This window comes from Triticum urartu, chromosome 3A (assembly GCF_056163025.1).
Source record: "Triticum urartu cultivar PI428250 chromosome 3A, HENAU_Tu73, whole genome shotgun sequence".
NCBI classification, from domain to species: Eukaryota; Viridiplantae; Streptophyta; class Magnoliopsida; order Poales; family Poaceae; genus Triticum; species Triticum urartu.
The window spans coordinates 695,692,623-695,720,015 of NC_141875.1; positions in this window are offsets into that span (position 1 = coordinate 695,692,623).

Genomic DNA, 27,393 nt, shown 5'->3' on the forward strand with positions numbered 1-27,393 from the left:
TTATTGACCGGAGACATGTCTCGGTCATGTCTACATTGTTCTCGAACCCGTAGGGTCCGCACGCTTAAGGTTTCGATGACAGTTATATTATGAGTTTATGAGTTTTGATGTACCAAAGTTGGTTCGGAGTCCCGGATATGATCGCGGACATAACGAGGAGTCTCGAAATGGTCGATACATAAAGATTGATATATTGGACGGCTATATTCGGACACCGGAAGTGTTCCGGGGAAGTTTCGGATAAAACCAGCGTACTGGGGGGTTACCGGAACCCCCCGGGGGGTTAATGGGCCTCATGGGCCTAAAGTGGAGAAGAGGAGGGGCTTCCAGGGCAGGCCGCGCGCCCCCTCTCCCCCTAGTCCGAATTGGACAAGGAGGGAGGGGCGGCGTCCCCCTTTCCTTCCTCTCCTCTCTCCCTTCCTTCCCCCTCTCCTACTTGGACAAGGAAAGGGAGGGGAGTCCTACTCCCGGTAGGAGTAGGACTCCTCCTACGCGCCTCCTACTAGGGCCGGCCGCACCCCCCCCCTTGGCTCTTTTATATACGGAGGCAGGGGGCACCCCTAGACACAAGTTGATCCACGTGATCGTTTTCTTAGCCGTGTGCGGTGCCCCCTTCCACCATAATCCTCGATAATATTGTAGTGGTGCTTAGGCGAAGCCCTGCGACATTTGAACATCAAGATCGTCACCACACCGTCGTGTTGACGGAACTCTTCCCCGACACTTTGCTGGATCGGAGTCCGGGGATCGTCATCGAGCTAAACGTGTGCTAAAACTCGGAGGTGCCGTAGTTTCGGTGCTTGCATCGGTTGGATCGTGAAGACGTACGACTACATCAACCGCATTGATATAATGCTTCCGCTGTCGGTCTACAAGGGTACGTAGATCACACTCTCCCCTCGTTGCTATGCATCACCATGATCTTGCGTGTGCGTAGGAAATTTTTTGAAATTACTACGTTCCCCAACACGCCTAGAGGTGCGCGGGGACTCGAACCTCGCAATATCCCAAATAAATGGAGACTTCGATGCCAAGGATCCAAAAATGGCAGCTTACCACAACGCCGTCCTAAAAATGTCAGCTCGGTTCGAGGGGCTTGAATTTCACCATATAGCCCGGGAAAATAATCAGGCGGCAGATGTCCTGGCATGCATCGGCGCAAAACGCGATGTTGTCCCCCCCCCCCCCAACATCTTCTTGGAAAGGTTGTTCAAGCCATCCGTAGTATGGGAAGGGGAGCCGAACAATAACACAACGGACCCAACCGCAGTGCCCGACACCGAACATTCTGACACAATCGGAGGCTCTGCCAGTGAAATAACACCTTCAGCCCACGTAATAATGGCCGTCATCGCCGTGTGGATAGAACCATTCCTCGCCTACCTCACTAGGCAGGAACTCCCCGAGGACCAAAATGAGGCACGCTGCATAGTGCGGCGATCCAAAGCCTACAGAGTCCACGAGGGAGAGCTTTATAAGAAAAGCACTACCGGAGTCCTTCAAAGGTGCATCTCCGAAGAGGAGGGGCGGAACCTCCTGGCTGAAATTCATGCCGGACTGGGCGGTCATCACGCTGCAGCTCGGTCCCTTGTAAGCAAGGCCTTCCGTACAGGCTTTTATTGGCTGACGGCCCGGGCAGACGCTCAGGACATAGTCCAACGATGCACCGGTTGCCAGCTCTTTGCAAACCAAAGCCATATGCCACCCACCGCCCTCCGAACTATCCCCATTACTTGGCCCTTCACGGTCTGGGGGCTTGACATGGTTGGACCCCTTAAAGGCGGAACCCACAAGCAAAAATACTTACTGGTCATGGTGGATAAATTCACCAAATGGATAGAAGCCAAGCTTGTTAAGACGGCCGAATCCGGACCGGTGATAGACTTTATATCCGGGGTCGTACACCGTTATGGTGTTCCACACAGCATCATCACTGATAACGGCACGAACTTCACGGCCGACGAGGTAAAACTCTGGTGCAAAAACATGGGCATCAAGCTCGACTATGCTTCCGTCTATCACCTACAAACTAACGGCCAAGTCGAACGCGCAAATGGTCTTATCATGAGCGGCATTAAACCCAGATTAGTGCGGTCCCTCAAGGAATCTAACACGCACTAGGTCGAGGAGCTCGACTCCGTACTTTGGGGGCTGTGGACCACGCCGAATCGCACCACCGGATACACACCATTCTTTATGGTGTACGGCGCAGAGGCAGTTTTGCCCTGCGACATAATTCATGACTCACCTCGAGTGCGCATGTACGAAGAAAGAGAAGCCGAACTCGATCGGCAGGACAGCTTAGACGCATTGGAGGAGGAGCGTGATGTGGCAAAAGCCCGTTCCGCATTCTATCAACAGCAGGCTCGAAGATACCAAAGCAGAAAAGTACGGGCCAAAAATTACAACGTTGGCGAATTAGTTCTACGACTACCGGACAAGAAAAAGGACAAACTCAAGCCCAAGTGGGAAGGTCCCTTCATAATTGACCAAGTCCTGACTGGTGGAGCGTACCGCCTGCGAGATGCATCGGATAACCGACTCGAGCCGAACCCATGGAACGCAGCCCGTCTCCGAAGATTCTATGCCTAGCGCCAGACTCTATGTTCGTCTCCTTCCTCTGTCCATTTTTTATATATTTTCTGTCTTGCATTTCTCTTCTCTCTCTCTCTCTCTCTCTTATAGCCCTTAAAGGCTCATAAAGTGATGCGCCATCCGCGCTCATTAAACCTGGGGGCTTCTTTAAACAGAAGCTTATTCATACGGGCTTCATGCCCAACACATGCGTCACACTTCCGCATGTACCTTTTATTCACCATTATATGCATCGATATGACTTAAGTTTTGGCCAAGCTGGGTTTCCTGGCTCCTGTGCTTACCCCTACGTTCCCGATTGTTCGTTAGGTGGTAAAGGGACCACCTCTGCAATTGTTACTGCCGGGTCAGCTGAACGTGTACCTCAGACTGGGTGAAGCCGAAAGCTAGCGTTCTTAAGGGAATATTCGGTCGGTGAACTAAAGATGATCTTTTTTATTTTTATCTATACGCCCCTAGATGTTTTTCCTGCATTTCTTTTCGCAGCATGGACATGCACCTTAGGGCATGCCTCCCAGGGAAAGGAGCCCCTAACGAAACTATTCTCCCTGGAAGATGTTTCTTACTAACCATGTAATATAACATAACTAGTCGGGCACTTGTCTGTTCAGCACTAATGACCCCTACGCCTGGTCTCCATGCATTCCCCGGTTCCTATATAACCGCATGGGAATTCGGACACACTCCAGACCGTCAGGTCCCGAGGCTAAAGCGAAAAGGTCAGCCATGACAAATGATCTACAATCCGGCTAGAAGGCATTATAAATGTCAACTAAATTACATAGTCATTTTGACTAATCGTATTCCTCTTCAATACCATCTAATAGGCTGTCTAATTTAGAGTCCTGCTGGGAATACTTTGCGGCCAACTCTACTTGGCCGTATACTAAGCTTACAGGGACCTCCTTCCCATCAGGCCCTATAGGACCGACCTCGGCCATGTGGTTGGGGTCAGTCTTTGCGTACCGCGTCTTCACCATGGCCCAGGCCTCCCTAGCGCCTTGACGGCAGGCTGATATCTTCCACAATCGGAAGCGCCGCCGTGCTCCTTTTAGCTTCTCCGCAAGCTCTCCAAGACCTTCGGGCATGGATACGGATGGCCACAGGGCCTGGGCGACGCCTCGCATCGCCTGCCGAACTCGATCGAGCAGTTGCGAGAGCTCGGGAAGAAGGTCACCCGTAGAATCGGGCATCTCCTCTGCAGGACGGCCTGTCAGCACACCTACAGACATAGCTCTGTTAGTCGACTTCCCCGCTGAACTTTCTTTCAAAAGGTTCGTTCAAGCACTTACTAAATATGCCGCGTCGAAGCCGCTGATTCTCCTTCACGGAGTTTGACAGCTGGGCACGAACATCTTTCAGCTCGACGCCCAGCTTGGTGTTGGCATCTCGGAGATCGTTCTTCTCCCCCATCACCTTCAACAGCACCCTCTCACCAGCCTTTAGCTGGCGTAGGAGGTGTTGCCTTTCCGGATCCAATCCGGCGCCATCTGCAATTTCATTTGTCAGATTCGCACCAAAGCCGTGCTTCACAAAATACTTATCTTTCGAAGTGTATATTACCAGAGGGGGCCTCCTTAGGCTCCCCTGCCGCGGCTAGTGCGGCCTCAAGTTGGGCTTTGCACTCTTCCAGCTCCTTGGACAGTAGGGAATTTTTTTCTGTAAGAACCTGCATAACAAATGATCCTTAAATCAGTTATTTTAACCGTTTAAGTCTCGAGGGCTACTGGTATATATATAATTACCAAAATTTTCTTACCCGTATGTATTTTACATATTGCTCCGTGGCTCTGGTTAGACCATTTTGAGCGGCACGGAGGTACGCATCTCCCGACTTAAAGGCATCTAACGCCTCTTGGGAGAAACAAGCGTCGCAAAGAATTGTCCGGCGACGCCTGTGGTTCATGGCACTCTCCACCTCAGAGTTGGTGGCAGACAACCTGTCCACATCCTCCGTCGAAGGAGCGTCCGGTGCGCGCCTTGTGTTCGGCCCTGCTTCTGGGCCAGGCTTTGGAGCCTGGCTGGTGGAGGCGTGATTGGCGGTCTCTCCGAATATAGTTCGACGAGGTCTCTTTGTCCTGAAGAGGGCACAAGTGTTAATATGCCCTGAAGGTACGACACCTGGGATAAGGGGGTGCGCCATACCTTTGCGCTGACGCCCCGGTCCAGACTGCACCTCTTTTCTGCCCACGGGGCCCTGCGGCCCCTCGTTGGCTTGTCGCCGCAGGTTCGGCCTCCCGTTTCTGGGAGGCCGGGATTAGCCCTGGATAATCGGCTGTAATGGCCACCAGGGCGTTGTCCTTGCTCAATTGATGGAACACTCCATCAATCAGATCCACCGAAAGCTCCGGATCCTCTTGCGAGTCCGGGTCGAGGGACCGTCCTGGGTCCTCGGGTTGTGGAGGAGGGCTGTTTATTTCTTTAACAGCCTGGCGTAGTTCCTGCGTCGAAATCACTAAGATTAAATATTTGACAATGGGGATATAAAACGGATGGGCAAGATGTGATCACTCACCCAGCTTGGAGGATTATACATGGAAAATCCACCCTTTGGGTCAACGCGGAGAAAATCCTCCTCTTCTCCCTTGTACAAAGCGGACAAGGTCTTTATTAGAGCCGCAGCCGAATCCGACCCCTTACGGCCGTAGCGGGTGGTGTCGTCCTCCCCGTTGAAATCCCACATGGGGTGGCCTCTATACTGTAGCGGCTGCACCCCTCGCATGATGCATGCGGCCATGACCCCGATCATGGTTAGTCCGGAATGAGCTAACAATCTTATCCGGCCCATCAGGTAAAAAACGTCCCTGTCACTTTCCCTCTGAGGGCTCCGTGGGCGCCAGCTTAGGCGCTTCTTTAAGGGAGCATTGTTGAATTCAGGGAGGCCGATCCGGACAGGATCCGACAGTGGGAAGTCTTCTATGTAAAACCATTCCGAGGGCCAGTCTTCGGACGCCTTCTTTGGGGTTCCGGACAGATAGCCGGTCCCGGCGATGCGCCATACTTCGGCTCCGCCCACTTGATACATAGACCCCTTCTTGGAACGGGGCACAAGGCAAAATAGCTCCCTCCACAGTCCGAAATGAGCTTCAACACCCAAGAACAGCTCGCAGAGGGCTACAAAGCCCACGATATGCAATACTGAGGCACGCGTGAGATGATGTAGCTGGAGGCCATAGAACTCCAGCCGCCCCCGGAGAAATGGATGGATTGGAAATCCGAGCCCCCTTATTAAATAAGGGACGAGGCACACCCGCTCTCCTTTGGAGGGATTAGGGGCGCTCTCCGATTGCTCTCCGTCGTTATAGACGGCAAGACCGGCTCGAACCGGGATCATATAGGCCGGGGGGAGAAATCCCTTGGTTTGGAGCATCACTAACTCGCTATGCGGGATGGAGCATCTTTCCCAATATCCAGGCAGGCTTAGGGCTGGAAGGGCGGGAGGAGGGGTCGCGACGGCTGGCCATGGTGGAATGGATCTTTGTCGAATGCGCTCTGATGAACACTCGCGAAGGGGGAAGGTGTGGTTTGGATCTAACTCCTCGTCTCCTTAAATAGGTCAGCTTGTTTACGCGGCTAGGGGTGTGAATGTAAAAACACCCAGACCTTTCATATTCGTTTGACACGTGGGGAGCGGCCATTATTGGGCGCAGAAGCCAAGGAGCGCAACATCTACAAGAAACCGGACTTTATTCAACAGGTACATGGAATTTGGAGGAGAACCCGCCTTGCAATGCCGAAGACAATCTGCGCGCCGGACTCATCGTCATTGAAGCCTAGTTCGGGGGCTACTGAGAGAGTCCTGGATTAGGGGGTGTCCGGATGGCCGGACTATACCTTCAGACGGACTCCCGGACTACGAAGATACAAGATTTAGACTTCGTCCCGTGTCCGGAAGGGGCTTTCCTTGGCGTGGAAGGCAAGCTTGGCGATACGGATATTCAGATCTCCTACCATTGTAACCGACTCTATGTAACCCTAACCCTATCCGGTGTCTATATAAACCGGAGGGTTTTAGTCCGTAGGACAACATACATATCAACAATCATACCATAGGCTAGCTTCTAGGGTTTAGCCTCTCTGATCTCGTGGTAGATCTACTCTTGTACTACCCATATCATCAATATTAATCAAGCAGGACGTAGGGTTTTACCTCCATCGAGAGGGCCCGAACCTGGGTAAAACTTCGTGTCCCTTGCCTCCTATTACCATCCGGCCTAGACGCACAGTTCGGGACCCCCTACCCGAGATCCGCCGGTTTTGACACCGACAACAACCACTAACAAGATCTAGACAACGATAACCCTTGTGTTCGTCAGAAAAACCTAGATGGACATACGGGGTAGAGCATGGGGAAAGTTTGTTAGGAGAGGTGGTGTAGGAGTTTGGGAAACAAAGACAACCGAAGACATGAACGTCGGAGTAATTTGAATGAGAGAGAAATAAAGAGAAGTAAGGAGTAGTTTGTGGGTTAACTTTGGATGGACGAATATTGAGTAAATATGTGGCGGTGTGGAGGTCCTCAGCCCAGAACTTCAGAGGCATAGAAGATTGAACAAGCAGAGTGTGAATGATGTCATTAAGAGTACGAAGAGAACGCTCGGCTTTGCCGTTTTGAGGGGAGGTATAAGGACAGGAGAAGCGCAAAAGAATTCCATATTGCAGAAAGAAATTTAAATTTTTAAAGTTGTCAAATTCACGATCATTATCACATTGGATGAATCTTATAGGGAGGAAAAAGTGGACCGAGACATAGCGCTGAAGTTAAGGAATATATTATGAATGTCGGATTTTTTGCGTAAAGGAAAAGTCCAAACATAATGAGTAAAATCATCAAGAATCACGAGATAATACTTAAAACTAGATACACTTTCTATGGGTGATGTCCAGAGATCACAATGAAGTAATTCAAAAGAAAAACTACTAGAGGATTGAGAGGAACTAAAGGGAAGGCAAACATGTTTGCCCAATTGACATGACTGACACATAGAAGAATTATGAGAGTCTCTATTACAAGGTATTGAAAATTCACTAAGAAGTATGGATAACACATTTTTATTGGGATGGCCGAGACGTTGGTGCCACAGATCAACAGAGGCCACCATAGATGTTGGAGGAGGAGCGACCGTAGTACCATGGAGAGAATATAAATCACCGGAGCTCTTGAATCGAGCGATCTCGGCTTTGGTCGGGTAGTCCTTCACAGACAAACTAAAGGGGTCAAACTCAGCGGAAACATGATTATCAGTCGTGATTTGACGAACAGAAATCAGATTTTTAATAAGAGCAGGAGCAACAAGAACATCACGAAGAAGCAAAGGCTTAATTGGGGATTGGATTTGAGCCAGACTGACACGGTAAATAGGAATAGAAGATCCATCACCGAGAGTAATAGAGGGAAAAGATGAAGGTGTGCAAGAAGAAAGCAAATTACTCGATGCAGACATATGACGATAAGCACCAGAATCGAAAATCCAGTACGTACCTGAGTTCCCTTGTGCAGCAAAGTTGTTCATGGCTTGTAGAAAAGCAGCTTGGTCCCAGCTCGGAGTCAAAGTAGAGGCCGGTATAGTCATGGAAGCTTGCGGGTGTGGTGGCGTCGGCAATAGGGCCGGCATCGGCGTAAAGAGAGAGACACCATCATTGTACTGCTGCATATAGGAGGCGATGGAGCGCCATAGGATGCATAAGGACTAGTGTTTTAGATCGGTGGCACGTAGGAGGGAGCAGCGTGGTACGCAGCAGTCGGCTGTCGAGGCGCGAGGACGGGCGCGCCGGTGTGAGGGCGAGCACCGGGCTGCCAGCCACCGATATAGGCAGGCGGGGCACCATATGGCGTAGGGGCGGACCAAGGCATAGGCCACGCCTAGACTAGCCCTGTCCATGGATAAAGAGGTGGGCGCCATTTGGGCGGCGGTGGTGGTGCAGTTGATGAAGCCGGGCGGTGGTGGTGCAGTTGGTGGAGCCGGGGGCGAAGCAGGAGCGGGCGCCGTGTGGAACTGTGGCGGCCTAGGGTTTTTGCCCCGGTAGTTGGGACTTGGACGCCAGCCGGATGGTTGAGGAGGTGTTGTTGGTGGAGGTGGCAGCTACGTCTTGAGCTTGCGTTGGTTTTCCCCGAAGAGGAAGTGATGATGCAACAGAGTAGCGTAAGCATTTCCCTCAGTTTTTGAGAACCAAGGTATCAATCCAGTAGGAGCCCATGCTCAAGTCCCTCGTACATGCACAAAGCGATAGCTACTCGCAACCAACGCGATTAGGGGTTGTCAATCCCTTCACGGTAACTTACGAGAGTGAGATATGATAGATATAATATTTTTGGTACTTTTGGTATAAAGATGCAAAGTAAAAAGTAAAGGCAAAGTAAAAAAGCAAAGCAAGATTAAAGTAAGGGAGATTGATATGATGAGAATAGACCCGGGGGCCATAGGTTTCACTAGTGGCTTCTCTCAAGAGCATAAGTATTCTACGGTGGGTGAATAAATTACTGTTGAGCAATTGACAGAATTGAGCATAGTTATGAGAATATCTAGGCATGATCATGTATATAGGCATCACGTCCGTGACAAGTAGATCAAAACGATTCTGCATCTACTACTATTACTCCACTCATCGACCGCTATCCAGCATGCATCTAGAGTATTAAGTTAAAAACAGAGTAACGCCTTAAGAAAGATGACATGATGTAGAGAGATAAATTCATGCAATATGAAATACCATCTTGTTATCCTCGATGGCAACGATACAATACGTGCCTTGCTGCCCCTTCTGTCACTGGGTAAGGACACCGCAAGATCGAACCAAAGCTAAACACTTCTCCCATGGCCAGAACTACCAATCTAGTTGGCCAAACCAAACGGATAATTCGAAGAGACTTGCAAAGATAACCAATCATACATAAAAGAATTCAGAGAAGATTCAAATATTATTCATAGATAGACTTGATCATAAACCCACAATTTATCAGTCTCAACAAACACACCGCAAAAAGAAGATTACATCGAATAGATCTCCACAATAGAGGGGGAGAACTTTGTATTGAGATTCAAAGAGAGAGAAGAAGCCATCTAGCTACTAACTATGGACCCGAAGGTCTGAGGTAAACTACTCACACTTCATCGGAGAGGCTATGATGATGTAGAAGCCCTCCGTGATGACGGCCCTCTTCCGGCAGAGGTCCGGAACGGGCCCCAAGATGGGATCTCGTGGATACAGAAAGTTGCGGTGGTGGAATTAGGTTTTTGGCTCCTCCCTGGTCGTTTGGGGGTACGTGTGTATATAAAGGAGGAAGAAGTACGCCGGAGGAGCAACGAGGGGCCCACGAGGCAGGGGGGCGCCCCCCACCCTCGTGACCGCCTCTTTTGTTCCTTGGAGCAGAGTCCAAGTCTCCTCGATCACGTTCGGTGAGAAAATCACGCTCCCGGAGATTTTATTCCGTTTGGACTCCGTTTGATATTCCGTTTATCCGAAACACTGAAATAGGCAAAAAACAGCAATTCTGGGCTGGGCCTCCGGTTAATAGGTTAGTCCCAAAAATAATATAAAAGTGGAAAATAAAGCCCAATATAGTCCAAAACAGTAGATAATATAGCATGGAGCAATCAAAAAATATAGATACATTGGAGACGTATCAGTGGCGGTGGCGGCGTCGACGCAGGCGGGCGAGGAGAAGCAGTGAAGACCTAAGGACGGGAGTCCTTCGTAGTTAGGGCATGATCGGCCCATTGGAGCATCGAGCGAACCACGGCGAATGAGGGACACGGATGCATCATAGGGATGAAGGAGGCCTGCTTCTCAAACCGCTCACTGGGGCCGACAAGGAGGACGTTGATGAGCTGGCGATCGTCAATCGGATCACCAAGTTCGCAGAGTTCATCCGCGATCGCCTTGAGGCGTTGGCAATAGACACCGACTGGTGAATCACCTTGCACTATATTCTGAAACTCGATGTGGAGATTGTTGGTGCGAGCGTCAACGTTGTCTTGGAAGAGTTGACGAAGGGCCGCCCATAGATCGGCGGCGGAGGCACCGTCACAGTGGACGAGATTGAAGATCTCTGTGGAGACTCGCATGTAGATCCATTGAATAATGGTGAGATCATCCTTGACCCATTGCGGATCATGAAGTTGAGGAAGAGAGTCGTCGGCAACGTGAGAGCGGAGATTGCATCGCCCAAGGTGGACGTCAAAAAGATGACGCCAATGATAGTTGCTGTGAGCAGTGAGATCTAGGGTTACAGGGATGTAGGGGCTAATATCAGAGATGGTGTCGGTGAAGGAGATGGAAGGGGGTATTGATGGAGGTAGAGCTAGAGTAAAGGTAGAGGCAAAGGAGGCCGTGGTCGCGGCGACGATGGTGGCGCGCCGCTCGAAGTAGTCGGGCGGTGGCGGGGCTGACGGGTTAGCCATACCCTATGATCGAAAGTCTGATACCATATAGAATTGTATTGAATAATTGTTGATACAATATTGTGCAGATACATGAAGTATATATAAGAGTTAAGCCGTATCTGACCTAGCCTTATTACAAATCGAGTAGGAATCATAATCCTAATACAAGTTGTATTCTAACATCCGGTAGTAGTATGATTGATGGGAGAGATGATCACTTCATCAGTCTTGCTACAATCTTCTCCTATTAATTTAACAGATATGAGCAGATACGTAGAGCACATGCATGCATGCACATGCACATGCACGTAGCAAGTTTAACATAAACAGCAGAGCTCCTGCGAGTTTCAGTAAAAGAAAAAGAAAGTTTAATCTAAACAAAATTGTGATCCTCACGTAGAGTCCTAACGAATACCGCCCCATACTGGTCACCTGCTAGTCTCTACCGGAGTACATAGGTAGGTGCACCGTGCACGGGAGTGGGTTAGATTAGAAAAAGGAAGAGTCGCACGCCATGTCGCTTTGGCGCATGCTGCCAAACACAAACACAAAAGAAAACAGATGATCCCGCCACGCCACGCCACGCCATGAATAACTTCAACTGAGACGAGGACAAGCACCATGCTTGTCTTTCCCATTTGGCGCATACCAGACAGGAGAGAGCGGGCAGAGAAACAAACTTATATGGCCTCAAAAGTCCAGCCCGTGCCACGCTCTCCCCTGCCTGCTTTTCGTCCCCTCCCATCCCCGAACGGACGCAAAGACAGAAGCAAATCACCTCAAAATCCGTTGTTTTGCCCGTGGTTTTTGGTTGGAGCTGGCGCTGGCACCGTGGATTGATGGATAGAGTGCGTCCAAATCGGATAGGCTCGGGGGTCGCTAGCTTCTGGATGGCGTTTTGTTGGGTTCGAAAAGAAACCGACCTGCTCGCAGTCGTAGGTGGCGTCCATCGAACGAAACCAAAAGCGTCGGTCTCGTGACCGAGACACCAGCAGGTGGTGCCGCTGCCGGTGACGGAATTCAAAGCCGCCTGCGATGCGTCCAAGGAGCCGACGCCCAAAAGCTTGCTTGGCGACAAGACCAGGCACGGCGTGGTGGCCGCTGTCCATACCACGAGGCCGTGCCTTCTTCCTCTCTCGCTCACTCTCTCTTTCTTGTTTCTTTGTACGATTCTTTCGTCCTCTTCCATAGCCGGACAAGTTGGGGTGGGGAGGCCAGTGACGAGTACAAATTAAGGCCAACTTCAGCGCGCGATCCCAAACGGACGTCCGTTTTGTCCGGATTCTGTCTGTTTGGGTAGAGATTTGGGGTCGTGTCCAGGTGTGTCCTGGGATGTGGTGGCCGTGCGCCCACCGCGCGAACGCATCCCGGCCACATCCTGTCCGCGTATTATTTCTTTGCAAGTCCTTAACTTTATTTCATCATTCATTTTTGGTACATGAAAAATGCATCATCACATTTTGACTAGTAAAGTAAGACCAAAGAAAATAAGAACAACAAGAATACATTTTAGAAGATAGCCAACTTTCATAACTGCCCCCTTGAGTTGGGTTAGGGCCTTCTCGATGCACTCATTGCTGATCTGTGTAGGAGGCTCGATCTGGCATCCTCCTTTCTTCTTCAAGCCAGAAGTAGATGTTGCTTTCTCAGACCTAGTCTCGTGTCTAGCCTCTAATCTAGCAACAAGTGCACTTGTCTCATTTACAGCCTCTATGCTAGCTAAAAGTGCACGAGCATGTACTAAATTTCGCTCTATCAATATATTGATGTACTCTTCTTCCCAATACCAAAACTTGCATCCATTCTACACAACAAAATTTGAAGTTAGCACAACTAGTCAAATCTAGAGCACAAACCGAAGCTAAAAAAAGCGCATACCCCATCGTTTAAGCACTTGATGAACACCCATCCGGGATGTTCCGGCGTTGTAGACACGCGGCCCACGACCATCCTTGGGCAGTAGTCGCACTTAATGAGTGGCAACGGTGCGCCGGCGAGCTTTTGGGCAAGCACCGAGCCCGGCCGGCCGCCATTCGTGTATCTGCCGGCGGCCCACCGACGGTGCAGATCCGAGCGGCTAGAGGAGGAGCCACTGCCTGCATGTGGCCTTGCGGCCCTGCCAGGGCCTTCCGGCGAGGTGCCCGGCTAGTCCATGGCGCGGCCAGGCCTCCCACAGCCGGCCGAGCTCAAGACCGACCGGATCCGGCCCGAAACCGGCCGGCGGGTGCGCAAACCAGGTGGTCGTGGTTGGGTAGCTCGGCGGCGCCGAGGGGAAGGGGTTGGGCGAGCTCGCGCCCGAACTGCACGGCTGCAATGGCAGCGGTGGCGGTGAGGGGAAGAGTGGGGAAGAGTGGAGGGGGTGCGGCCGGAGGGAGGGAGGGGGGCGGATAGAAAAAGGCCCGTCTTGTATCACCGACGGGCGGGCCAGGGGAGGACACGCGCAGACGACCCGCGCGTCCGCGTGGTGTCCGTTTCACCCCAAAAGCGGCGCAAATTTGGACCGCGGATGGGTCGAAAGCGGACAAAAGTCCGTTTGCTTCCGCGCACTGGCCGCCTTTTGTATTCCTTTTACCTTAAATGGATGGGGCCGAACAAGATAGGATCGCGCGATGGAGTTGGCCTAAGAGCCTGTCACGTCTACTATCCATCACCTGTGTGCAGTGCACTTGCTGCAAACTGCCAAAAGGAAAATCAATTCCTTATTGGCCGCACGCAACAGCACCGTACTTAGCATGGCAAATTCTAACGTGGTCGTTCTTATCTCCTTTTTTACATGTGAGATAAGAAAGTAAAAAAATTAATCAGGTCACTAATTGATAAGTTCAACAGCTTAAATTTATTTTATACTCTTGCCTCTCATGTGAAAAAAGAAGGTAAGAGGCACTAGTTTACGAGGAGTTGCTGAAAATGTGATACGCGCTGCAAAAAAAAAAGTTGCTACGATCTGACTACTATCTCGTATTTCTTGATCAACTTGAACGCACTGTCCCCTCCTCTTCTCGTCAGCTATCAATACGCAAATGAAACAACAGAAAGGTCTACGTCGCTCTGGTGAATCACATACGTAGTACTACTTTAAGCGACTAGTTCAACCGCTCATGCAAGTGGTACGGCGCCCATATCTGTTGGTTTCCTGCGATGGGTCGCCGCCAGTATCATTATGCACTTGTGCTCCAAATTAGCATGACTGTCGTTTCAGTTTAGTGCAGACTTTTGTACCACTGCTCGTGCATTTTCCACAGCAGATAATGACTGAAAATGCCGAGCTATTCGAGCTGGAACAAGGTAGCTGCAAACTGAACCATGTTTTGTAGGAACACATCATCTCAAGTGGAAATTCAGGGCCGGCTTTGCTTTCAACGAAACTTTGGTGGATCGTGCCTGCCTGCCATCTGCACAAGGCACAAGTTGTGCTTCCAAAATTCAGCTCGTTGTGTAATCAGACAGCTCACTCGATCTAGACTTTCTTGGTGAATTGATAGAATCCCGTGCTCACAAATGTAGGACCAAGGGAAGATTCAATGTATCTCGAACAGTTTGGAGCATGGAGAAGTTCAGGAGAGAAGATTCCTAGGAGAGCTAAAATAAAGCATATGCTTATATAAACTTGACTGCTTTTTGGTTCGTGAAAAGGACATTAGCCGCCCCTCTTCTATGCGAAAATTACGGTTTGGACATTAGCCAACACATGCATATATTGTCTAAGGTGTTGTTTAATCTTTGATGATCAATTTACTCTAATTCTGATTCAATACAAAATCATCCCACTGCCAACTATCCATCCCAGACTCTCAGTCTAACTATTATATTAGGTCTTTTATTTTTAATTTTTTGAGGAATAAATTAGGTCTTCTAGTCTGTCGTCAAGTATACTTGAATAAAATATTCTAGAGTACATAATTTTCTTATGATGAGTTTATCACCGAATCATTTGGTTAGATTGCATCCAGCCCCACGACGAAATCCAACTAAGGATTAAGTTCTGTAGGTTTGACCCATAAATTTTGCCCCTAGGTTTAGCATTTATTTTCACCATAGTATAGGTTCTAACTTCTTGTGTCTAACTTATGTGATGAATTTGCTGCAATCAGTACTCAACACAGTGTATTGATCGATAAGACTTGAACAACGGATATCCTTTCGTTTTTTTTCCTTAACCTGACATGTACTAGGTTGCTATTCTATAATCAGTTTTCCATCCAAAGAATTATTTATTGACAATTAGAACACGCCTGCTAGCTACCATCTTCGTTCCAAATTAAACAAAGTTCTAAATTTACTCTAAACCAACATTCTTTAAATTTGACTATGTTTATTAAAAAAAATCAATATCTCGAAAACCAAATTAGTTCCGTAGACACGCGAGCGGTTAATCATCTCCATCTACTACAGACATTTCTGGCTGGTTAGGGCATCTCCAAGGCGGGCCCGCAAACCTACCGTAACTGTCTGGACCGCGGCAGCGATCCGACGCCGATCTGTACGGTCCGGACACGATTTCTCTCGCAAATTGGAGACGAAAGTGTGGAAGGTTTGCGGGAGTCCGGACACCCGTAAAGTAGGACTCCAACACCACCGGCCCATCCAATCCCCCTCCTTGTCCCATTTCCTTCCACTATGCCCCTTCTCCCCTTGCTTTGCATCCGCACCCTCCACCTCCACCGCCGCTGTTGTTCGCCTCCGATGGCCACAGAGGCATTGTCAGACGTCCGCAACAAGCACTGACGTGCCCGCTCGCCATTCCGACTGAGCTTTCCACCCTGGAGCCATTTGTACCCAGGTACACTACGTCCCCTATCGACGACCTCCATTAAGGACACCACGCCCGACAAATGTTCAGTTAAATGCCATTGAGCTTATTTTCAAATGATATGTCGTATTTTAGAGTACAAAGAATGCCGAACTACTCGACCATGGAGGATGAGTTATTGTGCGATGTGTGGCTGACTGTATCCGCGGATTTCATAGGCAGGAGCAAAGGGGAACCCTTCTGGGAGCAAGTGCATGAAGAGTTTCACGCATGACAGCGTATTGCGCCCTACGACATGTAAATCATTCACCACGCAACGTGAGGTTGTTGTCGTATCGCTGGCACGCTATCCAGACCAGCGTCATCAAATTTTGCAACTTGGTTAGTCAGCTCGATGCAAGGTGGCCATTGCACGCGGACATGAACGAGATCGTAAGTTTTACTTCCTCTTGCTCAACTTGCGGATTGATTCATTCACTCAATGTCGATCTACACATTATATGTAGCCCGCACACGCCGTCGTGGTGTATCACATGACAGAGGGTCGGCCATTTATGTGCACACACTATTGGATGAAGCTGAAAGGGGAGTTTGTGTGGAACGATATGATCCGCTCATCAAAAACTTGCTCGACACCCGGGATGTGTCGAATTTAGAGACATTATTGTACTACACTTAATTTGTTTGCCATGTATGGATGATTTGTGGTATTTTCTATCTGAACTTTGATGAATATCGACCGTTTTGCATGAATTTTGTCCAGTTAATTAAAATACGGTTTGAAATGTACGCAGCCAGCGTTGCATGTTGTCCTCCCGCATCCGTGTCAGCAGACGGATGCGTAGGATTTTTACGGATTACCGTTGAAGGTGCCCTTATTACTGATCGTGGCACCAAACACGATATCCCTTTTTGAGTTGGTTTATCGCTGATCACACACATGGAGGGGAAATGCCTTTCTTCTATTTCATAAAAGCAAAAATGGGAGGAGAATGCCTTTCTGAGAAAAAACAGGGAGGAAAATGAAGGCCTCTGAGGTATATAATTGTGTATTTCTTCTATTTCATATACTAGTGGATTTCTTCTGTTTCATATAATCATGAATTTCTTATATTTCATATACTAGTGGATTTCTTTTGTCTCATATAATTATGCATTTCTTCTATTTCATATAATTATGCATTTCTTCTATGTCATATACTAGTGGATTTTTTCTGTTTCATTTAATTTTGCATTTCTTCTGTCTCATTTAATTTTGCATATCTTCAGTTTCATGTACTTGTGCATTTCTTCAGTTTCATACAATTTTGCTTTTCTTCTATTTCATATAATTTTGCTTTTCTATTGTTTTTATTAATTATGCACTGTTGGATATATAGTTGGTTTCTCAACAGCAAGCACAAACAGATGCTAACATCACAACAAGCTAGCAGAATGGCAACAAATGAAAAAAAAACTGCCCAAGCAGGACCAAATACAGAGAAGAGAAAGACTCCTAAAATACAGAATGAGCAAGGGAAGAAAAAGGCAAAGAAATGAACCTTCTTAACAATTGTAATGATTATTTCTTTTAGTTCCGATCAAAAATAGTGATTCTACCTTTTTGTGTTAGTACTGGTCTTATAATTTTGGTCTTGGTCAAAACTGATTATTATGGTCTCTTTATATAAGTACTGAAAATTTTGAATATATCTTAAAATATCACAAACCGGAACTAGATACTATATTAGACTCAGACTTGGATTTGAATATCTTTAGCGATTAAATCATATCTTGTCCAACTACGGCGTGTAAGGTTTCAGCTATAAACTTATCGTTGTTCGCCCTAAATAGGAATGTCGATCACGCTTACTCAAACCAACAAGACTAGTTTCTTGAGAAGAACTATTTTGCAGACCATAATGCGTGCCACGTTAGGAAACATGGCGCACAAACGAACTTCTCAAAAAAATCAGTCAGGATAAGCTGGGTTAGAAAGAACATGGTGACGAATTCATGGATTCAGCGGTCGGGATCGTTTTTAGACTTTGAGGATGAATTCAAGTTTTTTTTTAACTTTTTCTCTTTATACTAAAGTTTTATATTTATATAACTTCAATTTTACATTATCATAATAATAATTACCATTTTTATTCATAATTTACTTAATAAAACATGCTAGGTGATAATGATCCCAAATATAATCGGTCATTTTTATGCTATAATCATGATATCCATCACTAAACCACATAATTTAACACATATAAAAGTGTTCGCTTTCATGGATTTATTTATGGTAGTCGCAACAACACACATTGCATATTTTAATGCATGTATACCTGAATGTTTGATATCACTAGAATGTAGGGTCTCAAAATATCAGACTGGCGGCTTCTAGTCTATCGTCAAGTGTACATGAATAAAATATTCTGAAGTACATAAATTTCTTATGACGAGTTTATCACCGAATCATTTGGTTAGATTGGATCCAGCCCCACGACGAAATTCAGAGAGTGGGTTAGTGAGAGGTCCGCTAAGGATTAAGTTCCGTAGGTTTGACCCATAAATTTTGCCCCTAGGTTTAGCATTTATTTTGACCATAGTATAGGATCTAACTTCTTGTGTCTAGCTTATGTGATGATTTTGCTGCAATCGGTACTCAACACAGTCGTATTAATCGATAAGACTTGAATAACGGACATCCTTTCCTTTTTCTTTCCATGGTACAGGACATGTACTAGGTTGCTATTCTATAATCAATTTTCCATTCAAATAATTATTTATTAACCAATTGAACACGCCTGCTAGCTATCCTCCTCGTTCCAAATTAATCAAAGTTCTAGATTTGTCCTAAACAAAACTTATTTTAATTTGACTAAGTTTATAAAAAATCAATATCTCGAACACCAAATTAGTTCTTTAGATTCTTTATTACTCCCTCCGTTCCATAATGTAGTGCTTCCTCTATCCCCGTGTTTCAACTTTGACCGTAAATTTAACTACCAAGACCGATTGCGGCGGGAGCAAAAGTTATATCAGTGAATTCGTATTCGAAAGAAGTTTTTAATTATGTAATTTTTTTTCTACCGCTGCAATTGGTCTCGTTCGTTAAATCTATGGTCAAAGTTTGACCTCGGAAAGCGCGGACGCACTATATTTTGGAATGGGGGGAATATCAAAGTTCTAGTATATGGACAAAACTTGGCACACACATATATGGACTACTACTTTGTTGTCGCCTTAATCAGCTTCATCTACGGGGAAAAGCCTACCATAACCCGGCAGATGGCAGCTGCCGCGTCCACCACCTCCCGTACATGTCACGCGTCAAGTGAGGGCTCACATACCGTCCTTCATCAAAACATGCATGGTGTTACAATGGTCTACGACGGGTCTATGTGTTGTAATAAAATCTTTGTTGCGAAATTTTTCTGCAACTAGACCTTAGTTACAAAAAGATGCAACAAAACCTTTATTGCAAAAAAAAAATAACTGTTGCAAAAAAATTCTGCAAAAAAATAACCTCGCTTGATGCGATTAATCTGACTGCACACGATCTCACTGATCTTTTAAAAAGATCAGCCAGCGGACACATAGCATGCCCCTTCATCTACTACTACAGATATTTCTGCTTGGTTTGTAGCCGATCGTGCACCAAACACAATATGCCTTTTGAGTTGGCCTATCGCAGATCACACACGTGTCCGGACGTCAGATTAATTTTAGCAAATGCAGCTCTAACCAGGATGGATGGCCGGTGTCGTTGGTTGCATTTGCTTTTTTTCTGTGGGAGTTGGTTGCATTTGCTGGTGTCGCATTTTCTCACTGGAGATCTCACTGAAAACCAGAGGATTGTGAATCAGAAGCAGATCTCCAGACTACTAGCTACGTTGATCAGTGGGTGTGATGATCCACACAATGGTAGCGAAATTTGGTTTGTGCGCGCGATAGTGGCCACTGCGTGGGTATCGCTCTCAACGTAGTACAGATTTCTTGAAGGATTTTATCTGTCCTTGCGCTAGAGTCAGATTTGTTGTGCTCGTACCCGAAAGAAAACGGATTTGTTGGATTGCAATCTGAATTAATTAACCGGCTCGCTTGTAGACATCGAGCGTGGCAAAAAAATGTGATGAAACCCTGTCCTCATTTCTCATCGTCAGTAACCCGTCTAGTGACTCGTCCCGTGTAGTTTATGCATGCGGCGACTTTACCAAGGCATCGTGTCGCATTCGGAGTATGTATGATACGGCCGGCTCTATAAAATGTATATGTTGATCTCCTCTTTGTTCACCCGAAAAAAAAATATCTCCTCTTTGTTTCTGGCGAACCAGACATGGTGTCTGATAGCTCAGTAATCAGCTTCCGTCTGCAGAACCATTTGTTACCCAGTTGAACACGCATATACTAGGCCGTTTGTTGCGTTGAATATGCACCACCTCATTGAGAATAACGATCGACGTTGAACTTTACGGGCGAGACAAGAGGACGAAATTGGTTTGATTTATAAGGCCCAAGTGGGTAGTGCTCGGTGCATAGGGTATATATATTTTCTGTATGTGCTTTGACCTGTCATGACAGGGTCACGCGAGCGTCATATTTTGGAGTTAAGGAAGTTCGTGACACTCCACTCCACGTTTAGACTACTTGTCAGGATAAGAATAAAAACTCGTTGGTGACGAGAAAACAACACCACATGATCAATCACGTGGACGTGCTAGGTGCTATCGCGTGCAAGGTGCCGATCCTATTAAACTGCGCCACCTTCACACCTTCACGGCCGATTCAATGCAATTGATAGTAGTAGTACTGTACCATCGATCACTGCAGCTAGCACCGTTGAACGTTGAACATGTAGCTAGTAGTCTCACCCGCCCGAATGCAAGTCATGGTAGTACCAATGCAAGTGGTCAAACCGTAGAAAAATCGACCGCCTGCAGCACATCACTAGTGCAAAACTGGGCAATAGCACCGGTTCGTAAGGCCCTTTAGTGCCGGTTTCGGAACCGGCACTAACATTTCGGCATTAAAGGCCCCCCCCCCCCTTTAGTACCGGTTCAGCATGAACCGGTGCTAAAGGGCAACCACGTGGCACGAGTCAGCTCCGGGGGCCGGGAGCCCTTTAGTACCGGTTGGTAACACCAACCGGTACTAAAATGTTTGGGGGTTTTTGGTTTTATGATTTCTTTTTCATTTAATTTTGTGTTTTCCATTTTAATTCTTTTTCGTTTGCTGATATTTTACGGTACTACACATTGTACACATTATGCATATATATATATATATATATAGAATTTCTAGTAGAACCAATCATATATATATCATCAATGTCTCACAAACCACCATATTAATTTACACATACACACATGTATAGCTATATACAATTTCTCCTACATATGCATGTTGCCTTCGGAGCCAGTGGCATTAGCCTAATTGGTGCTTTCGGAGCACGATGACAATTGAAGGTGGTTCATGACCTGTTCGATGGGGACGGTAGCGGGTAATAGTATTCTCCCTTCGGATTTATGACCTGGTCGAGCAAAAATTCCGCTATTTCCTCTTGAAGTGCTTCTACGCGCTCCGTTTCTAGGAGCTTGTCCCGCACCTCTTCGAACTGTTAAGAAGGAGATCAATATGCATGTGTATTAGTTGTGTGACTAGATATCGATAATGGTGTAAAAATTGTGAATAGTGTTCTGACAAGCGTACCCATTCCTGTCTTTGAGATCTGCTCCTTTCGGACGCCATCATGCGAATGTTCTCGCAAACGCAGAATGCACACAGATCAGTCCCCTGCGCCTGCTTCAGGGCCTTTATTACGAGAATGGAATTTAATTTGATCAGATAATAATTAATCAAGCATGATAATTAAAGAGATGGCAGCTAGCTAGCTAGCTAGTACTATTTCATAACCATTTCAGCTGTGGTTTCCATTCGCCTTCCGTGACGCTGATGAACCTTGCCCAAGCCCTGCCCGCCGACAAAGAAAATGAATAAAGGGGTTATTAAATAGTTCATATCATGAAATGACGAACTAAATAGGCTGAGATATATAGTTAATAATGATTGAAATTACCTGTTGACTATCCCATACAAGATGTTGTAGTCACTATTTACTTTGAGTAGCGAGTCCAGTATTTCAACTGTTCCGGCGTCAACTTTAATGATACACAAGATCCAGTGAAACCTGCATGCACACACGTTTACATGTCTTAATTAAGCGGGCATATGTAAGCAAAAACATGTAGCTAGCTAGTAGGCAAAAACAGAGAATTTGTAGTACAAGAAAGTGTGACTCACTGGAAGTTGTAAGGAAGTAGTATATCTTCATTGTATTTGAGGCGCTTCAAGAACTCTAGCATGCTGTCCTCTACCTGCTTTTCATAATACTTGTTCATTTTCCATGTGTATTCATTAAGGGTGTTTGGGTCAATGAACCCAATGCCATAGCGTCCACCTTTTCTCATTTCATACATCTTCATCCTGCATAATACCACAGAAAAGAATATAGTGAGGATAATTATAGGTAATGGTTGAACAAAAGGATCACTACAGCTAGCTTGAGACTTAAATTACAGAAAGAAATCACTTACAGACAATAGCAACTGGCGATAGATTTGTCGAGTGCGTCTTGATTGTATAACTGAAACAGTTCAGAATACTCAATGGCCACAGCTTTCTCATGGTAGTAATGATCCTTCTTGACATACACCATGAGGGACTCTCGATCGGATCTCTTGATAATGTCCATGTACCATTGATGCAATTCATACATTCTCGTTGGGAGCTTCTTGACATCTTCTAGCTCGACCAAAGGTTGGCCCCGGATATGTTTCCGTTTTATTTCCTCCTCTATAATCACAGGCATGTCCTCGATCTCGAGGAGTTGTCCAACAGTGATCTTGAGTTCTTCAGCCTGCATTATATGCTCCTGGGTTATTACCACATCGCCCACCTCGGGAACGTAAACTGTTTGGCCACAATAATATTGGGCGCGCGTACTGTCACGTGTTGTTGGCGGCACAACAAGCGGGGGGGTCGATTGCGCCGCCTGTTCTCCCAGCTGGGCAACGGTTTTCCCGCATTTTTCGACAGCTGCTTGTTGTTTGCTCGAGCTCGAGCTCGCCTCCTTCTGTAGACGTTGTCGATGTAACTTCCTGATGTGGCGCTCATAGTCTGTGTCAACAGGCTTAGGAGCTGGTGGTTGAGCCATACGAATGAAGTGGTCAACTACTTCCACAGGCACTTTCTCCCTTGGCGGCGGTGGCGGTTTCGGTCCAAAATGGGCGTCGACTTCTGCCCGCACTATGGCATTGGTTTGCTCCTCGGTCCTGTCGTAAGCCCTCACAGGAAGAGGAGTAGTGAGGTTTGGACCATATTTATATCGCTTGCCTCCGCCTGTACTTCCTGTACTATGACCTCGACTGGTACCGCTACGCACCATAGCTGCGGGGTGTCTCTTCTGTGATTGCTGAGGCGGCGGAGACGGCTGACGGGGCTGAGTTGGACGAGGAGGAGTGGCCTGAAGCTGTGCCGGACTTGGAGGAGGAGTGGCCTGAGGTTGTGCCGGACTTGGAGGAGGAGTGGACGTCTGACGCTGTGTCGGACTTGGAGGAGGAGTGGCTTGACACTTTGCCGGACTTGGAGGAGGAGGAGTGGCCTCACGCGTTGGTGGACTTGGAGGAGCGGGAGTCTGCTGACTCGGTGGCGGACTTCGACGAGGAGTCGGGTGACGCGGTGTCGGTGGCCTTCGAAAAATGATGCAATCCTTTCTCCATAGGATGATACGATGTTTGGCATCTCCGAGTGTGTGCTCCTCATCACCTCCAGGAATGTCAAGCTCTAGCCCCGAATATTGGTCCACCACCTCATCAACCAAGACACGAGCATAGCCCGCTGGAATCGGGTTGCAATGGAAGGTTGCCTCGGGGGAATTTGAAAAAGCAACGGCGTCCGCCACCTTCATGGATATGTTCTTCATTTTGAAGTGTAGCTCGCAGTTAGTGTTCTCCGTGATGTCATCCATGGGGTATCTACCCAGCACTACTGCGTCGCCCGGGGCGGAACCCACGCTGCTTCTCGGCATAGATGGGGCGGTGGTATCCAATGCTGGATCATCCGCTAGCTGCTGTAGCTGCTGAGACCCCCTTTGCTGGCTAAGTGAGTCGATCTGCTCCTGCTGCCGCTGAAATTTAGCTGCCAATTCCGCTTGACTTGCTTCTAGGCCTTGAAGGCGTTCATAGTCGAGCTTCCTTTGCTCCTCCTCCATCTTCCTCTTCTTCTCCTCCGCAATCTTCTTTCTCGCACGGGTTCTGTAGGGGGGTGCGCTGCCAGGCGAGGGGCGCAGAAGTTTAGTCCCACCTCGCTAGCCGAGGGGCGCTCACACCTGCTTATAAGCCCCGTCGCCGCCGCTGTCTCGAGCTCCTCTCTAAAGCAGGCCTTCTGGGCCTACCTCTGCTACTCTGCCCTGTGGGGCCTATTGGGCTTGCGGGCCTGCATCCTGGCCCAACAACAGGTTGTGTTTCTAGTCGTATGCAGGCCGTTGTGGCCCGGTAGGTGGGCTTTTTTCATTTAGTTTTTTCTTTTCTGCTTTATTTATTTTGTTTTATTTATTTTTAGTTTTTTTTGCTGTATTTAGAGTTTCTTTGTGAATATTTTTGATAGTTTTTAGAAACTTTCAGTTAGTGCCGGTAGTTTTTAAATTTGAATAGTTTAAATTTTGAATTATTTGAAATTTGTGTGAACCACTAGTTTGTGAATAACTTAACTTTAAAAATACATTTTCCAGTGATTCTTTTTTCTTATGTTTAATATTAATGTGTTTTATCATTATATTCAATTTGGTAATGCTTAAGTTATTTAAAAATGAAATGCCTTTGTAACGGATGAGTTTTTGTCCGAAACCCTGATACTTCGAAACAGATTGTCCATTTTGTACACGAAGTGCATCTAGTTTTTGCGGTAACCCTCTCTACTTTTTTGCACATGCTATGTGGGTGAAATTATGATACCATGCCAACTTTCATCTTTTTCTGAGTTCATTTGAAATGCTTTTCAATTTCAGGGTCATTTAGCTGAAAAAATCAATAAATGCATGAAAGAATTTGCTTGCACATAAAATTTCTTCGCGTTTCAAATGCCAAAACACATAACTAGCTACCCTAACTATTACAGAGATTCTCTCCTGGGTGTGAAACACAGAAGAAAGTGATGATAGTTAAGCCGATCACATCCCAGATCTTTGGGTGTGAAACTTTTTCTTCGCGTGTGTCCCTTTGCGTCGTAGCCATGGAAAATCTTCATCATTTAACGGGATGCTCGGGTCAATATTCACTGTGAATGGAGCAATTTCATCAAACTTTTCATAATCTTCTGACTTGTCTGTCTTGTCATCCACTTCCATGATGTTTCTCTTCCCAGAAAGAACTATGTGCCGCTTTGACTCATCGTACGATGCATTCGCTTCCTTATCTTTTCTTTTTCTTGGCTTGGTAGACATGTCCTTCACATAGAAAACCTGTGCCACATCATTGGCTAGGACGAATGGTTCGTCTGCATACGCAAGATTGTTGAGATCCACTGTTGTCATTCCGTACTGCGGGTCTTCCGTTACCCCGCCTCGTGTCATATTGACCCATTTGCACCGAAACAAAGGGACCTTCAAACCACGTCGATACTCAAGTTCCCATATGTCCTGTATATAACCATAATATGTTTCCTTTCCCGTCTTGATTTCTGCATCAAAGCGGACACCACTGTTTTGGTTGGTGCTCTTCTTATCTTGGGCGATCGTGTAAAATGTATTACCATTTATCTCGTACCCTTTGAAAGTCATTATATTCGAAGATGGTAACTGGGACAGCAAGTACAGGTCATCTTCAATAAAGGTGTCATGCATGGTACGTCCTTGCAACCAGCTGGCGAAACTCCTGGTTTGTTCACGTGTAATCCAGTCATCAAACCGCTCCGGGTGTTTGGAGCATAGCAAATTCTTGTGTTCATCCATATACGGAGCCACCAAGGCGGAATTCTGTAGAACTGTGTAGTGTGCTTCAGTGAGAGAATGTCCGTCCATACATATTATTTGTTCCCCTCCTAGCGTGTCTTTTTCATCCAGTCTGCCCTTATGCCGTGATTCAGGAACACCAATCGGCTTAAGGTCAGGAATAAAGTCAATACAAAACTCAATGACCTCCTCATTTTGACGGCCCTTGGAGATGCTTCCTTCTGGCCTAGCACGGTTATGAACATATTTCTTTAAGACTCCCATGAACCTCTCAAAGGGGAACATATTGTGTAGAAATACAGGACCCAAAACGTTAATCTCTTCGCATAGGTGAACTAGGACGTGCGTCATGATGTTGAAGAAGGATGGTGGGAACACCAACTCGAAACTGACAAGACATTGCACCAAATCATTCTGTAACCTTGGTACGATTTCTGGATCGATTACCTTCTGAGAGATTGCATTGAGAAATGCACATAGCTTCACAATGGCTAATCGAACTTTTTCCGGTAGAAGCCCCCTCAATGCAACCGGAAGCAGTTGCGTCATAATCACGTGGCAGTCATGAGGCTTTAGGTTCTGGAACTTTTTCTCTGTCATGTTTATTATTCCCTTTATATTCGACGAGAAGCCAGACGGTACCTTAATATTGAGCAGGCATTCAAAGAAGATTTCCTTCTCTTCTTTGGTAAGAGCGTAGCTTGCATGACCCTGATGTATGCCGTCTTTTCCGTGCATACGTTGCTGGTCCTCCCGTGCCTCAGGTGTATCTTTTGTCTTCCCATACACGCCCAAGAAGCCAAGCAGGGTCACACAAAGATTCTTCGTCACGTGCATCACGTCGATTGCGGAGCGGACCTCGAGGTCTTTCCAATAGGGCAGGTCCCAAAATACAGATTTCTTCTTCCACATGGGTGCACGTCCGTCAGCGTCATTCGGAACAGATTGTCCACCAGGACCCTTTCCAAAGACCACCTTCAAATCCTTGACCATATCATGTACATCAGCACCAGTACGGTGGCGAGGCTTCGTCCGGTGATCCGCCTCACCTTTGAAATGCTTGCCTTTTTTTCTTACGGGATGCCTGCTCGGAAGAAATCGACGATGTCCCAGGTACACATTCTTATTAGCCAAATATATACTGTCAGTACCGTCCAAACAATGTGTGCATGCGCGGTATCCCTTGTTTGTCTGTCCTGAAAGGTTACTGAGAGCAGGCCAATCATTGATGGTCACGAACAGTAATGCCTTTAGGTCAAATTCTTCCCCCATGTGCTCATCCCACGCACGTACACCTGTTCCATTCCACAGTTGTAAGAGTTCTTCAACTAATGGCCTTAGGTACACATCAATGTCGTTGCCGGGTTGCTTAGGGCCTTGGATGAGCACTGGCATCATAATGAACTTCTGCTTCATGCACAACCAAGGAGGAAGGTTATACAAACATAGAGTCACAGGCCAGGTGCTATGATTGCTGCTCTGCTCCCCAAAAGGATTAATGCCATCTGCGCTTAGACCAAACCATACGCTCCTTGCGTCATCTTCAAACTCCTTCCCGTACTTTCTTTCGATTTTTCTCCACTGCGACCCGTCAGCGGGTACTCTCAACTTTCCGTCTTTCTTACGGTCTTCTCTGTGCCATCGCATCGCCTTGGCATGCTCTTTGTTTTGGAACAAACGCT